Source organism: Heteronotia binoei, chromosome 3 (genome assembly GCF_032191835.1).
Source record: "Heteronotia binoei isolate CCM8104 ecotype False Entrance Well chromosome 3, APGP_CSIRO_Hbin_v1, whole genome shotgun sequence".
NCBI lineage: Eukaryota > Metazoa > Chordata > Lepidosauria > Squamata > Gekkonidae > Heteronotia > Heteronotia binoei.
Window position 1 is genome coordinate 77,755,693 of NC_083225.1, and position 16,771 is coordinate 77,772,463.

Genomic DNA, 16,771 nt, shown 5'->3' on the forward strand with positions numbered 1-16,771 from the left:
GCCTTCTCAGGGCCTGAGGTGGGAGTAACCCTTGTATGATAATGCAAGGACAGGAGGCCAGCTATTGCCTGAGAAAGTATCTGGTAGTTATGTGTGAATGTTTCCTCCTGAACCCCCCCCCCCCCCGTAGGAATGTTTTTGAAGTGTATCTTAAAACCCATGTATCAATGTATAGGTTTCATTCTTAGCAAGCTACAGGCTTGCGCCGGAGTACCGGTTATCAATAAATGTAGTCTTAGTATCAACTTTGACTCATTCTTGAATCCATCGACTTGACACTTATGGCAACCATTCTACAAATGTATTGAAAACTGTAAAGTGATTGAGTTGTTCAGAGAAAGATTTTCTAATACACAAAGTTAATTACCTTATAACAAATTAGATTAAATAATAATATGGGGATGTTTGATAAGGGGGCATGCACTGTTGGGGGTCACAAAAGGGGGGGTCAGGAAAATGTTATATATGTGTACTAACATTTAATGACAAATGAAGATATGTTATTACAATATATTACAATAAACTGGTTAAAATCAAAAACTGTAAAGTGAAAGAGTGATAGATAAATTGTATTTTAGAATAGATTATTGAGACATTAAGAATATATATATATATATATGAAGAGATTGTTAGCTGAACTATAGTTTAAAGCTCTGTGAAAACAGACAATCTGTTGGAGAAACAAAAATTGAAATGTAAATTTTATAACCTCATTTACCCCTTCCCTTTCCCTAATCTTTCCTAGAACTGAAATATAATAAAAAATTGTTAAACGGAACAAGACTCAGTAGCAAGGTGTACTTGTTGTATCCACAAACTGCTGGTTCTCCCAGTTTACCCGATATATCATGAAGTCAGAGTCTGTACCCAGCTGAATTTATAGCCAAGTCTTAACTAGTTAAACTCCCAACCAATTCCTTGGAGGTCATTCTGAGGTCATTTGTCTCTTCAACTGACAGCTGATGACAGGTCATGGGTCTAGCACTTCTTCTCCTTTCTTGCAACTCAAAGCATCTCTGACAGCATCGGCACTGCAATAGTGTGAGTGAGCTAAGTGGGCTGACAGTGGCTTCCTGCTTCAAAACTACAAGGCATTGACTCAGTTTCAGCTGTAGGCTGACTCCTGATCAGCCAGTAACTTGATATCTTATTGTTTTCCTTCTGGCTCAGAGTCAGCTGCAACCAGCAGTTCAATTACAGGCTAGCTGCAGTTAGTTCTTCATCTGAAAAATCTGACCCCTCACTCAGCACAGATGTACGACAGATGTATTCATTTTTAAGGATTTTTCATAGAATCATAGAGTTGGAAGGGACCTCCAAGGCCATCTAATCCAACTCCCTTCACAATGCAGGAAACTCACAAACACCTCCCCCTAAACTCACAGGATCTTCATTGCTGTCAGATGGCCATCTAGCCTCTCTTTAAAAACCTCCCGAGGAAGCCTGTTCCACTGAGGAACCACTCTAACGGTGAGGAAGCTCTTCCTAATGTTGAGCCAGAAACTCTTTTGATTTAATTTCAATTCATTGGTTCTGATCCTACCTTCTGGGGCCACAGAAAACAATTCCACACCATCCTCTATATGACAGCCCTTAGAGTACCTGAAGATGGTGATCATATCACCTCTCAGCCACCTCCTCTCCATGCTAAATATATGGACTGTACTTTACTAATGACATCTTTCTCAGAGCTTTTTTTGTAGCAGGGACTCCTCCGCATACCAGGCCATGCCCCTCCAATGTAACCAATCCTCCAAAAGCCTACAGGGCTCTTAGTACAGGGCCTAGAAAGAGTAGGAGAAACTGGATGGTGGCCAGGCATGCGCAAGAATGTAGAACAATGGGTTAATAATTGCCTCTCCTGCGCTGTGGTATGTGCAGACCTGGCCGGCACGAAAGCCCCTATTCAGCATCAAAGGATTGAAGGGCCATGGGCTCGGATCCAAATTGATTTAATTGGCCCTCTTCTTAGCACTCCATGAGGATACAAATAGTTTCTGACTGTAATAGATCCTTTAGCAAATGGGTCAAGGCATTTCCCTGCCGCAACAACACGGCAGCAACCACAGCCAAAATTTTGTTTAACTACACCTTTAGCAGATTCTGCATCACACGTGTAATTGACTCAGATTTGGGCTCGCACTTCATTGGGGAAGTTACCAGAGAACTATGTAAGGCTCTGGGAATAAAACAGAGGTTTCACATTGCCACACACCCACAGTCATCCGGAGCCATAGAAAGAACAAATTGCACCTTAAAAGAAGCTCTCAGAAAAAATGGGGCTATCCACTGGGAAGGACTGGGACAAGAAGCTGCCCATCATCCTCATGGCCCTTAGAGGGACAAAGGTGGTACATGGTTTTTCCCCACATATGGTTATGATGGCAGAAAATGTTGCTGCCAGAAGCATTCTGGATAAACACACAAATCCCTTCTGAACCAGAGCCTGCCTTGGTCACGGATCAATGCATGCGCACATTGATCGGTGAGCTAAGCAAGGTCCATCACCAAGTAGCTCGCCAGCTAGGAGTTGCCCAGCAGAGAGTGGAAAAGAGATTGGGTTGGGTTCAAAGTCTCCAACAATGGGAAGTGGGGCAACAGGTAATGTATCACAAACTGTTCCAACAAGAGCACTCTCTGGCTGCAAAATGGCAGGGGCCAGTAAAAATCACTCAGAGGGTAACCCCTGCTGTTTACCAAGTAGCCATCCCTAGAAGAGGAGCAGAGACCAGACTCAAGTATTTCCATTTTTCCCAGTTGAAGGAGTGGAAAGGGAAGCCACCAGAGGCAACCGCTCCTAGCGATCCTTCTGCCCCTATAGCCACAAGGAGATCCATACCTGAGATAAATGTAAAACAGGTCTCCTTAAGCCCTCAAGTGCAGCCCCACCAAGTTTGCCTAGCTGATACTTTCATGACCCTTTCGGAAGGTGCCCCCACCCTCCTGAGCCAGCCAACAGGGGAGGATGCTGTGACATAGATAAGGCTGTGGGAAAAACGAGTCTGGAAAAACATAATAATTCCTTTCGCAGGTTGTGCCCCAGTTGAACAGACTGCTGAAAATGATAAGTACGTATATTTTATTTCATGCTGCTTGCAGTAGGGATAGGCTCACCCTTAGCACAAACAGAGCAATTCGGGACGCAGCCGCACATTTGGGACTGTTATGGCCAATTAGAATCCCCAGGAAAACCCCCATGCTTGGGAACTAGACATAGAAGGTTCACTAAGGTGTACAAATGTGATGGAAAACAGGATCCCGGAGATGCCATGACATGTTATTTAGCCTGGAGCCCAGAAACGCTTGTAGTTTTAAAGGCTACACAGATCTAAGAATGACCAAAGCTTTGCATACCTGTCCTTCAGAAAGGATTGTAAATTGTATTTTTAAGATGACTGGAAAGATTGAGCAGTTCTGTCATCAGCCTAAACTAACAACAGAACCAGCAATCCTCGTGGTTTGCCGGCTCAGACCCAAACTCTCCAAAGCTCCAAACACAGAATCCCCTAGAACACAGATAGCACCCTGTTCGATAGCAATTGTGTCTGCCACTGTTTGGAACATCGGTGACCCGCTAAAAATCATTGTGTCAATTGGAACAGACCATTTCCTTCCCCGTACTACTGAATTTCCTATTACGTTGACAGACCCAAATGGGGAAAAGCACCCATTTGCCTCTGTAGAATGGAACCCGCTAAATTGGGCCATGGGAAGCAAAGCAATGATAAAGCAGGGGCCCCTTGATTGGATTGTTAATTTAAACAACACAGAATGCAGCAATGCAATGAGAGATTTAAAGTTTATTATGCTGGGCACTCTCGTTATTGATACCATCCATGTTGAAGGAAATTATTCATTGGCATTAAGTGACCTGGCAACCTTAACCTTTAACCCACTAATAGATGAAGTAGGATCCCTCAGAACTCTTCAGTATCCAGTGGTAGTATCCCATGTTTTGAAACGTAATTGGCAGGAGACGACCTTAATCAGGCCACAAGTATCAGCCAAAGAAGTCAAAATTGACCTTAATTGACCCTATATTAAGTCTGGTGTAATGGATGTGGAAAAGTGGATGGATATGTTACAATTAAAAACAAAACCCAAAAAGTCAAAACGGGATTTTGCAGACTGGGTAGCACTCATTGGATCCGGTATGGCAGTCCTAGATGCAGCCAATCTGGAAGTGTTGTCTAATAAATTGTCACGATCTGCTGCAACACATCTAAATTAAGAAAACCTATCACGCAATTTGTGCATTCTTTGGCTGGCGTGCAACATGCTATTAGTTCAGTGTTAATTACTTGGGAGCAAATAATGGAAGGAGACTTTTACCTTTTAGCAGAAAATATTCTTTCTTTCCAGAAAAATGTCTCGTGGGCAATCACTTGTACCCAAGCGCAAGCCCTTGACTCAGTGACTGCCATGGGTGTGATTAGGCAAACCATGGATGATCACATCCCCCAAGAAATTTGACATCTCCTAAAGGCGCACATGACCCAGAGAGAAATGCAATTAGAAAGCTGGTGGTCTTTAGAGAAAACTGCTTTTGACAGGGCTCTGAAGCAGCTGACTGTTAATTACCACTGTGGATGCCAGCAACATTTTTATTGCATATCCGGTTGTCCCTCTTGGTCTCCAAATGAACTCAGATACAGTACTCTATGCCTGGGATAGTAACAGATGGGCTAGAGACAACCATTAATGTCCAAGGTTGCAGACATAAGGAAAACTTAGTATTTATTTGTGAAGATGATGCATTCGAGGAGCACCACCCCTGCCTGAACCCGGAGATAAAAGTTTCAGGACAATGCCAATATGACTCCATTAATGAGTCTCAGTCAGCGTTGATGTATGTGGGACAAGCATGCATGTGCCTGAGGATGAGTTGTAATTATGCTATCATAAATTCTCTTTATGTGCAACCCATGGTCCCTAAGATCAATCGATGTTTTTGCAATATTTCTACCACACAAGGCTACGACTTTAATTTTTCCACCCCAGTATGGATGAAACAGGAAATGTCTTTGTCCCCTGCATTATATTAGTCTATTTCTCCCGTCTCCCTTGGTCTTGGTTTAGAACTCATTCACAGCCTGCTCACCCACCCCCTCTAGAGTCAAACATTGCAAGAGGTCAAAGAAGCGGGAGAAGAGGCCATGCTCACTGTTTTGCATAATGGAGCCCGAATAGCCAGAATCTCTGCTGACATCATTTCAGATGCAAAACATTCCTGGTGGGAGGTATTTCTTAGGTGGAGCCCCACTGCCAGGGGCATTCTTAATGTTATGCTACACCCCATTGTTGTAATCTTAATTTTTCAGACCATGGTAGTGGTAGCATTCATAGCAGTAGTCTGCTGAGTTCGTAACCAAATCAAACACATTGAAAGCTTCTCATACTCCCCACCCTGGAACTGCTGCAAACAAGGAAATGATACTGTGGGAGAAAAAAAAATACTCACCAGCTCCCCCCCCCTTTTCTTTTTGTTTATGCTTAAAATTCTTTTCTTTACTATATTGGGTGGTTGGGATCACAACGTGAAGACTGTGTCTTCGGAAAAAAATTGGGGTCATTGTGGTAGACCCAGTGCAGTTTCCATATTGTAGTGGCTCCACATTATAGAGATTATCATCTCTGACCTTCAAGCGGTCTATGCAGAAAACATAATGCTCGTATGCATGGCCACACACAGCGAAAGGTCACTGGTTCAATAGGCACTCTTGCTTTCCTGTCGGGCAAGCCTGGGTCAGGATAGACTCACTGGAGGCCATGGCCCCAGATACTGAAACATCACTGACACTCAGAGACTACCTTGCAGGGACCTACTTTCATAATGACATGTTAATGTAAGTCTGCCTAATGCTGCTGCCAATTAATGATGAGACAGCTCACCCTCGCATATGCAATATATATGTATTACAACAGTACCTGGTAATAAGGATCGCTGCCAGAATAAGCCTGGAATGTATTCCCCCATAATGCTTTTGGACAACTGTTTTACATATGTAGAACCCTGAAGGAGATGGAGCATGCTCCAAAGAAATAAGGAAAAGAGCTGAAGGATTTTGGGAGTAGGGTCAGGAAGCTCGGCCATGCAAGTAAGCCTCCAACCCCCCCCCCCCCCACCCCCATTGCCAAGAAAAAGGGACTGCACAGGCGCATTTTCTTTCTTTTAACAATTGGAAAGAAGAGGACCCCTGTTGGCAGGGTCCCCTGGGAGCAAAGGGGGGAGGAGCGGACCTTCCCTGCCCTGTTACTAGTTAGGATTCGGTCCGTTTAGAATTTGGGAGCCCCTGTCGAATTGAGACCCACGTGGGCCCCGATCGATAGTGAGGAAGGAGATGAAAGTGCAGGCTTGTGTTGCTGAGACCCAGCCTAACAGCATGAAAGCCCTTTTGGTTCATAATAAATATGGGTATGTTGCCCTAGCGTTGAAAGAAGGTTGGGGGAACCAGGAGAACCTTGTAATATTGGGTTTAGGAATTATGTCTGTCACTGAATAAACTAGAAGTAAATTTCCTGCACCCTTCCAACAACGTACTCATCATGCTGTAGCCCAATTTAGCATATTAGGGACCTGTTGCCCTATCAGAGTTTTCTCCCATGTCTGTGTATTGTTGCCGAGCAAGACTCTGCGCTGTTTGGAAAAGAATGCAGCCCAGCTTTACTGATAAGCTCTGCAACTGTAAACTGGGTTTTCCCTAAAGATATGTTTTAACTGAAAAATGAGCTAACATGTGAGTTTATTTTATGTTTCTAAGTGCCTTTGTGCAGGTCGTGATCGTCCTCCCTGAAGCCCAAGGATTTGTGGGTGCTCTCTCCCTGTGTGGTCTTAATATTCTTTAAAGGAAAAGACAATCAGTCACAGGTGCAACCGCTCCAAATTCTGAGGACTGAGCCTTTCACCCCAGTGCAAAAGCAATGTATTATGAAAAAGGGGGGGGGGAGACGTTGCTGTGCCGACTGGCACGAAGAAGCCTGTAAAGAATGAAAAACCATGGGTATAGATAGAAAACTATAGTTAGATAGACGAGTGTTGTTTTGCAACCAGGGTTAAAGGCAGACTGCCTGGCAGACTCACCATATATCTAGTCTTCATATATATATATATATATATGCCTCTTCTCTGGAAAGTGCAGTTCCCCAACGGCAGCGCCACCCGGCATCATGAATGTGCAGTCATCATATCCATAGATAAGCACGACCACAAAGAGGGGATTGTTACTGAGAGGTGCTGCCTAATATAAACGGAGTACCGCAGTGCAAATAAAGAGAGAGGGTCTCCTATTCTTGGTTAACAAAATGGAGTCTGACCAAATACAGGGCAAGACAACACTACATCTAAACGGGTGGAGTGGACCGAGTAGAGGGCCTGGTTTGGTTGGTACCTGCACTCTGTATCTCAGCACAATCTCACCCATATCCTCCTCCAGCGTCCCCGCCCTAATGGACTGCATAACGACATGAGAACTGCGGGTAAGCAGTACTCTCACTCTGATCTTCTGGAACTTGGCAAATGTCTCTTCTTCCAGTCTATCACCTCTACCTTACTAAATCTAATCAAATGCATAATTTGATTGATCCTACCTTTAAATTCTTTTCCGAGTGTCAGACAAAACCAGGTAACAAATTATGCAGTCCCTCCAAGCTTATCATCTTAGCGAAATGTGCGAAGTTTCCCAACTTAGCGATTCAAGATAACTACCTATGAAACATCAAAGCCCCTTTGGTAACTACCGACCCCTATCTGTCGTACCCCTATAAAGTGTTGGTCAGAACCCCACCTTGGTGTGCATTGTTTAGGGCGCCATTTGCAGTCTGTACCACCCGTTACTCCTGTAATTGGGTCTATAGGACACGTTATGTTGGTCGTTCGCGTTCCTCTCCATGTATTTTTCCTTTGGAAGGATGTCTCCTCTTTTGGATCAGGTGAATATTACCTGCTTCAATGACCCTTGAATTCCTCTATCGATAACCTCTATTTTTCTTAGACTCTTGTATGCTTGTACAACATATGTGTGCGTGTATAAATTCTCTTGATACATACTCTAAGTAAACGCTATAAAAGATACAATTGCTTGGTCTATTCTTGGCTGAAAACCCGAACTCTGTATTATTGAAAGCAAAGATCTTCGCTCCTAAATTGCTCTACCAAGTTTCTTAGCTAATTTCCCATCAAAATAAGAAACTTAAAGCACTGCCTGAAGCACCTTAACTCAAGGGAGAATATATTTAGCACAGGCTAAACTATACCAAGGACATCTTAGAAACACATTTGATTGTTTCTGTTTCTTGCAACTCACACATTTACAAATGCACATATCCACAAGTTTACTTACAACTCAAAACGTCAGTGAAGACACAATTTTATTCACGTTCCAAGGGACCAAAAGGTCTCCGCAATTCTCTATAACCAGCAAAAATGCTCAATTGTTAACAAGCAACCCACCATTCCAACACACAGTTCTTTAAAGTCTTAATGATCAACACCTGTTACATTGTTAAAGTACCAATACTCTTTTTTGCATACACAGAGTTCAGTAAATATATGATTACACAATATCGTTTCAAAATAAATATACAGTTACACAATATTCATTCAGAAGGATTCTAATTGGATTACAAATAGCATGATAAATCTAAGGCTAAATTTAACCCATGCAGAGAGATGCTGTTTAATCTATGGATCCAAAAGCATTACTTACGTAACAGAATCTTGTGTATATCCTCTTTAACACCCTCATATTTGTACAGTACAAAAAAGCAGAAATTATTTATATCATGCATTTTGTCGAGAAAGTCGCTCACTAAAGGGGCATCCACCACCTTATTTTTAATATGAATGCTTCAGACTGGGTGGAGTATTACTTTGAATATGCTACTATGCTAAACACTCTCCACAAATGGGGAAAAGTACAGAAAAATAAGCAAAGTTTTTACAATTGTGCTTAAGTAAAATCCAAGAAATGTAAAAAGAAATAAAATTATTGTGAAGAGAAACATGTAACTTGTTAGTATCTGATTTGTGGTATGTTTAAGGAAATTTTTTTGTATCAGAAAAATTCAAGGACCCAAATTTTGTGCATTTTTACAGGGATTTTGGGCTTGTTTGATATTTTCCCAAGTCTAATCTTACCCATTGGGCTCTGAACCATGCACATATTATGGGACACATGCTTTTGCCAGCGCTAAGTTTAATCTTTGTGCCATAAATGTTATATATCAAATGTCTCTCAAGGTTGTGGATGATCAATAACTGTACCTGCTCACAGGTAATATGATAAAAGTATGGTACACAGGTAAATTGATTTCTTATATGTCCATTCATACATTATCTTTTTTTCTCTGTAAGGTCAACAAGCAGGGGACATTCAAAATGGCAATTCCAAAACAACACTTCCTCTTTCTTATATTTGTACTGTGGCATCTCCATGGATATGCCTTCAATTTATTTCAGAGGCTGTCTTCATAATATGCTATTAGCAAACCAATGACTGATTGAACTAAAGTCTGTATCTAATATTAACATTTATGTTAATACTTAGCACTATTTTCAACAGAGAAGTAAGCTACAGGGGTCTTTCATGGCTCATTTACTTTTCCTTTGCTGGATATGTAATGAGATTCTCTAGTGGCAAGGAAAAAATACATAATGAAACCTAATGAAACACTCTCCTTTGCTATCTTTTTCACTTTTATTTTACATTATGGAAACGTATGTTTAATTTCTCAGCAACAGTCCCCAAGATGCAGTAAAGTAAAAATGTTAATTTTATAAAATGTGTTTAAGGAAGATGTCAAAGAAGAACAAATGTTCAGAACAGAACTTGTTAGCTAAATACACCTGTGTTTAATCCCCCGAAAGTAATTACTTGTACTAGAGTTTACTAAGACGTAACAGGGCTTTCTCATTAAAAGGTTCAGAGTGAAATGCCCCATCTCTACAAAGTTAAAAACATCTGCTCCATTATTATAGCATACTCCTAATAAAAGCATCCTGAGTCTAGAGATTTCCACATTTCTATCCTTCCTAGAGGCCTTGAAATCATAAAGGAAAATCTTTTCTTTTACTGACATCACTACCTGAAGAGTCCCAAGAGGATTAAGCCCTTTTTGTTGGTGATACCTTACCAACTCCTTGTTTGGGGAGGTCCTTCTGGCAATTTGTCTTCTATTCCTCAGAAAGGCTTTCAAATATTTTCTTATCCAGGAAGGACTGAAGCTGATAATTTTGACCTTTAATATCTGCTAGTAAATCTGTATTTGTACTTAAACACACACAGAGAGATATTTTCTGAATGTTCTTTAAATTTATATGCTCATTAACAGATTTTGAACACATCCTATATACTGACCACATCCCAATTAAGGGTCTGTTTCTAAACACTACTCCATCCCTCTCAACACTCAGACTGCCACTACCCATTTATACCAAAAGCAATGGAAAATAGATTTTAGCAAACCCTTTATGGAAGAACAGCGGAAGGCTATATGGACATCACTACCAATGCGATCCAAATCTATTAATATACAGCTGCAAGAATCCAAATTCCTCTCAAGATGGTACCTGACTCCTGCTAAATTATCACACATTTTGCCTTCAGTTCAGCCTTGGTGCTGAAAAAAATGTAATGAGCGGGGCACCTTCTATCATAATTGGTGGACCTGCCCCATTATGAAAACACTCTGGCAATGAATACTAAAAAAAAAGTCACCAGCCTGATGGTACAGAATACTGCCATTAAACCCACTTTTAATTTTATTGACCTATGGGATGCCTTTCCATTCCTGAAATCACAGCAGGAATTTACTCTCTCGCTTTCACAGCAGCTTCTACCTGGAAGTCCAAACCATCTCCATCATTAAAGATATGGACCCACAAACTCTGGGAGTACTTTATCCTGAATAAAATACCAGACTTACATAAGACGAAACACACAACATCCCCTGCTAAGCAAGTGGCAACCATTACTCCTTTCAACTTTAGTTCTAGTGAACAACCTCACTAGATGATGATTTTGATGATTATTTGACAATTTTTGGATTATACGAAGAATGCATGTTATGACTTTGTAACAGAAATTGGAATTGTAGTAATGTCTGTACTGCTTGACATGTTTCTATTAGCGGTATATCCTTTACGTGTCTGTGTAATGTGAAACAAATTATCTGTATTGTTTTGCATTTATCAATAAAAACCTTTTTCTTCAAAAAAAATTATCTGCTCATATGGGTTGGATTGTTCAGATGTATGAATGGAAGGAAACTACAGATAAAGATCTACCTCCCTTCTCCTTACTCTGCAGATTTTTGCATGCCTTCTGAAGCAGCCTGTAAAAACAATCGTAAAAAGCTTTAATTTAATTTTTAGATTTATATCCTGCCCTTTCCCACATTATTAAAAATCTGGTTATCATGTCATTTCCTGTGGTATTACTTCCAGGTCAAGGGCCAAGTGATGTCACTTCCAAGGCACACTGAACCAGAACACCTTTTCCCGCCCCCAGCACCAAGAATACAGATAGAGCATCATTTTCAGGGAAAGAAAGAAAGAAGGGGGGATAAAGGGAAAAAAAGCCTTACTCACCATTTGATGACCCCAGCCAGCAATAATTCTGCCCAGGGGTTGTTTGGTAAAAAAAATAGCTACTGGAATGCCCACTACCCACCCCTCCTGGCTGAAAAAACTTCCTCCCCTTCTTTGCTGCCCAGGCCTCCTGGGGAAATCTACCCCAAAAACATACTGCAAGGCACATGAAAGCTCATACCTTGAAGAACACTTTATGGGTCTAAAGTGCAAGTGGACTCCAGCTTTTCTCTCAAACACTGGGAGGGGGAAGAAGGAAGGAGAGGCAGCCCACCTCCTCTCTGCACAACACAGAGATGGGGGAAGGAAGGAAGCCAAACAGAGCTCAGGCTTTGCAGCCTGTGTCAAGCTTGAAGGCTAGCTTTTCTCTGCACAACAGAGAGATGGGGGAAGGAAGAGCAGAGGTCATGCTTTGCTGGGGGCAGAGCTAGCTTTGGCTTTTCTTGTGACCAGATAGTGAGGCTTCCATGGCCTGGTACCGAGTCATGACCCTGCAAATGGGAAACACTGGATTAGAGCATTATTTCTAACTAGGCTTTTCATTTATGAGTGAGCATTTTACTCATAAACAAGGAATGTCTTTTCCATCTATTCAACTCCACTTTGGCTTTGATTTGTTCAAATTGAAGTGTTTTTAATTCCATTTTCACATGTTGGCTAAAAGGGAATGACCTCTCATAATAGTAAAGTGATGAATTATTTTGTTAACAATATTATATGCTTCCTGAATTCAATACATTACTTATTATGTCAGAACTCATGACAATATTTAATACTAAAAATAATCTCAGAATTCTTTGTGCTTCCCTCAGTATTTGTATATAATGGTTGGCGAAGGTCTGTGGTTGGTGAAGAATCACTTAAGTATAATTGGTTACGTTGGTCTTCCATCTGATGTTTAAAATATTTATTATTTCTACTCTGCCTGTCTAAAACAGCACCCAGGACAACTAACAACAGAAATAAAGCAATAAATAATAGTTATTCTAAAAAAAAAACAATTATTATAACTATTACTATTACTATGACTCCAACAGTAAAATTCTTAGAGGTAAAATATTAATTAATAAAATTATCAGTGAAAAAAAAAGAAAAAGAGTACAGTTAGAGAAATGATGTTAATACCAAAAGTGTCAAGTCTGTCTGTAACTCTGGCTCAGTCAGAGAGCATTCTGGGTAGAACCAAAATGTATTCAATTGCTGCTAGCGTGTACCTTCCCTACCCCTCCCTGCCTGTAGTGAATGTCCTTGCTTTGAAATGGAAAGATGTGAAAGTCTTATCTGCGCCTTCTCAGGCTTGGCTCACAGAAGGGAGTCAGGAGTCTACTACGATCAAGGCCACTCAAGCCTGAGAACGAATTGGTAACATCAATGTGTGAATGTGCCCTGCATAATCCTCCCCCCCCCTTAGGAATTCCTTTGAAGTGTCCCATATATGCAATGCATTTACAGGTTATTCTTTAGTCTTTCAATGTTGGCCTAGCCTCAAGTACCAGTATCAATAAAGTAGTTTCTTTGTATCAACAACGACTCGTTATTGAATCTGCCGACTTGACAAAAAGTGAGTAAAAACCTATTTTTAACCTAGATGGCGAGAAATATCTTCAAAGGGACCCTAAAAACCTACATTTGCCAGTCAAACTTCAAGGTAAAGAGTATTCCGCAATTGGTGAACCAGCACTGAGAAAATCCTGTCTCTAAACACAACTCAAGTCACTTATGTATGGTGTTGCTAACAGAGCTTGTCCTGCAGGCAAGACAGTGTGGGAGAAAGTAGTCTAGCCCCAAGTAATCTGAGGATTTAAAGGTGAGCATCAATATAGTGAATAGGTAGACAACCAATGCAGATCTTTCAACAGAGAGCTGTCCAGGAGTATCTGATGAAGGGAGCTTTGATTCTTAAAAGCATATAACCTGAATCTCTTGTTTGTCTCTAAGGTTCCGTCAGATTCAGATCTAGTTCCTCTACTGCAGACCAACATGGCTACCCTCTTGATGCTAATTTCAGCACAGAGGTGATACACTCTTTTTATACAACCACTGACAGCAATGTAGACATCATATTTTGAACCAACTGAAGTTTTCAGTTTTCAAAGGCATCCTCACATACTGTATATTAAATAATCAAATTGGAATATGAACATAAGCACATAAGAGAAGCCATGTTGGATCAGGCCCATGGCCCATCCAGTCCAACACTCTGTCACACAGTGGCCAAATATATATATATATAAATGGCACCCATTCCTTCTGTATAGGAGCAGCATCTAATGGAATGGAAGACAGGTAATACCCTGGGGCAGCCGCAGTAGATGCTGCTCCTATACGGAAGGAATGGGTGCCATACTTAACCCCCGACAGGCCCAGCATAGCAAGGGCCTTGCACGTCACAGTCCAAAACTGATGCTTCGTCAAGGGACTGTAGCGCGTTAAAGCCACTACAGGACAGATCTCGACATCAGAACAGGAACCCAAACTAATAGTATCCCCCCGTTGCAGCTGATCGATCTTGGAATGACGAACTGTAACATATACAGATCTACCAGCCAGACAAATGTCATGGGCCATCCCCGACATTCTGGACTGAGCCACCAGCTCACTCACCCAAAGAGTCCCGAAAAATGCTATGAGAGAGGCAGCGTGAAAGAGCAGCATTTCATACTCCGACACACACACCTGGCCCCAGACCGATCATAAACCTCTAAAAACTGCAGGAGAAAAATGGTTGCCGAGAATCCCGGCAGGGCCCAACTTCTCTAGACCAACCTTCCAACCTTTTCTTAATGCGGAAGTCACCGGTATTCTCCTGTAAACCCAAAGCCACACTAGCGAAGGCCAATGCAGACAGCTGGCCCCAAATAGATTGTACTGCCAACCCCCTGCGCCTTAAAAATACACTATAGTGGAGTAATTGCTCCACCGGAAGGGGCCACCCCTTTTGTAACCAACTTAGCTCCCAAAACTTTGTTGTATGATTCTCTGGTACTAGGAGCAATGGTGAGACTTATTGCTCTGCTGACCTCGACCTGCCAATCATCCATATCCCGGGGAGCATCATTGTCAGGAGAAGATCTGCATCTAGGGCCAGCTGGCAAAACCTCTTCATCTGTTTGCGAAAAAGAACGTCAGCCTCCCCATTAGCCACCCCAGGCATATGCCTGGAAAAAATAAAATATTAAGCCTCAGGCAACGGAAAGTGAAGGCCCGCACCAGCCTCATCACCCTGTGGGATTTGGAAGTGAGGAAATTGATAACATGCACCGCGGCTAAGTTGTCAAACCAAAAGTGGACTGTGTGTTTTGCCAACTCGTTTCCCCACAACTAAACAGCTACCAAGATCGGGAAGAACTCCAAGAAAGTCAAACCTCTGTTCCACCCCGCATCTACCCATTCCTGGGACCATTCCTCTGTGCACCAGTGTCCGCTAAAGAAAACGCCAAACCCAAGGGACCCAGCTGCGTCTGATGCTATCTGCAGCTCAGCCTCCAGCTGTAACTCAGGAGACACCATTAAAGGAGGTTAAAAAAACTCCCTCCATAGTACAAGGTCCTCCCGCATGCTACGTCAAAAGATGTGTACCGCACAGTACACAAATTCTCTGGTATGGCATCATTCACTGATTCCCCATGGGGATAAGATAAATGGTGAATCAATCTGAACTCTCCTGGGGCTTTCTTAGGTACAATCCCCAATGTGGAAACCCTCAAGGTACTCCCAGGGGGTGTGGAAAATGGGCTAATCACCCTACCCTTCCCAATCTTCTGACGAACTATGTGCTCCATCCCTATAACTGACTTCAAGTTATTGGCCATAAACGGCTTTCTGGGGCCCTGAAAAGGAATTCCAAACCCGAACTTAAAACCATTTCACAAATAAAGCCGATCTTCATTCTTTGGATAATCACGGAGCCATGCATCAAGCACTGTTGCCCTTATTGGGCTGGGTCCCTTTACCAAATGGCTTATCGGCACTGCCCGGGCTCTGCTTGCGCTGTCCCCGCCTGAAACTACCCCTGGAACAATTCGCGAAGGAATGACACCCCCCCCCCCCCGCAAAGAGGGCACTCACGTTTGTATGGGCAGTTCTTTTTACCACACACCCCCAGGGACCCAAACTACCAACAAAGTAGGCGGGGTTGAACCACCTGCCCTGCACTGCTGCGGTTGCCAGAAGCAGTGGCTGTGCGGTGCACACCATGCCCACTGTCTGACCTATCACCCAGGTTAGGTCGTGCTGGAGACATAACCTGCAGCCACAGCTGCAGCTGAATGTGATCCCACTGAAGGGCTGGGTTCAAAGCTGCCCTCATTCTGAACACCTCGTCATATTGAAGCCAGGCTGGGCCGGTAAAGCTGGTGTAGCTTTTGTAAATGATGTCGAAATACTGAAAAAGGGAAGTGGCCCTCCGTGGCTGTGACAAGACAATATTTCCAGCATAAATAATGAACCTGGGCACCCAGTTCGCCCATGTCCTATCCACTTTACGCCTCTTGATTTTCTCCTTTTCCCGGTTGTCCAAATCCTCTTTGTCCTTTTTCTCTAGCTCCCTATAGAGCAGAGAAAATAGGTCCATGAATTCCCCTTTCAATATCTTATCCTTGGTAGCCGGCAACAAGTGATCACCAAGAGGTAAGGCCAGATCACCAAAAGGTAAAGCCTTAGCAGGCGCGGCAGAATATGATGGACCCCAAGGATAAGAAACCCCTCAGCCACCATATGGTGCCCCAGACGCTCCCAGGAACTGACTGGGCAGGCCTCCCCAAGGACCCCAAGGATTAGCCAGGTTAAGACCCCAAGCCCAAGGCTGGGTATTATTAAAAGCTGCAGTCTGGCTATTAACAACCGGCCCAAAGGTTGCAGACTGCCCCCAGGGCCAAGCTGTGGTAGTGTGTTGTGCAAACTCACCCCTACCCAACTGCCAATTCTGCATGGTATCCGCAGCGGACACCTCCGCTGGAAGAGGCAACATCCCCTCCATTTTGTCTACAAAAGACCTGCTTTCAAGGGAAGACAAGTGATTATGGATTTCCTCCTGGAAGCGCTTCTTGGTAGCCCGCTTATCTGCCTTAGAAGCCTGACAATACAACCGTCTGCCTCCTACACGAACCCTCCAAGGTGGCTATTCTGTTTAAAATAGACTGCTCAAAAGAGCCATCCTCCTTGTCAGACGATGAAGGAAAGGGT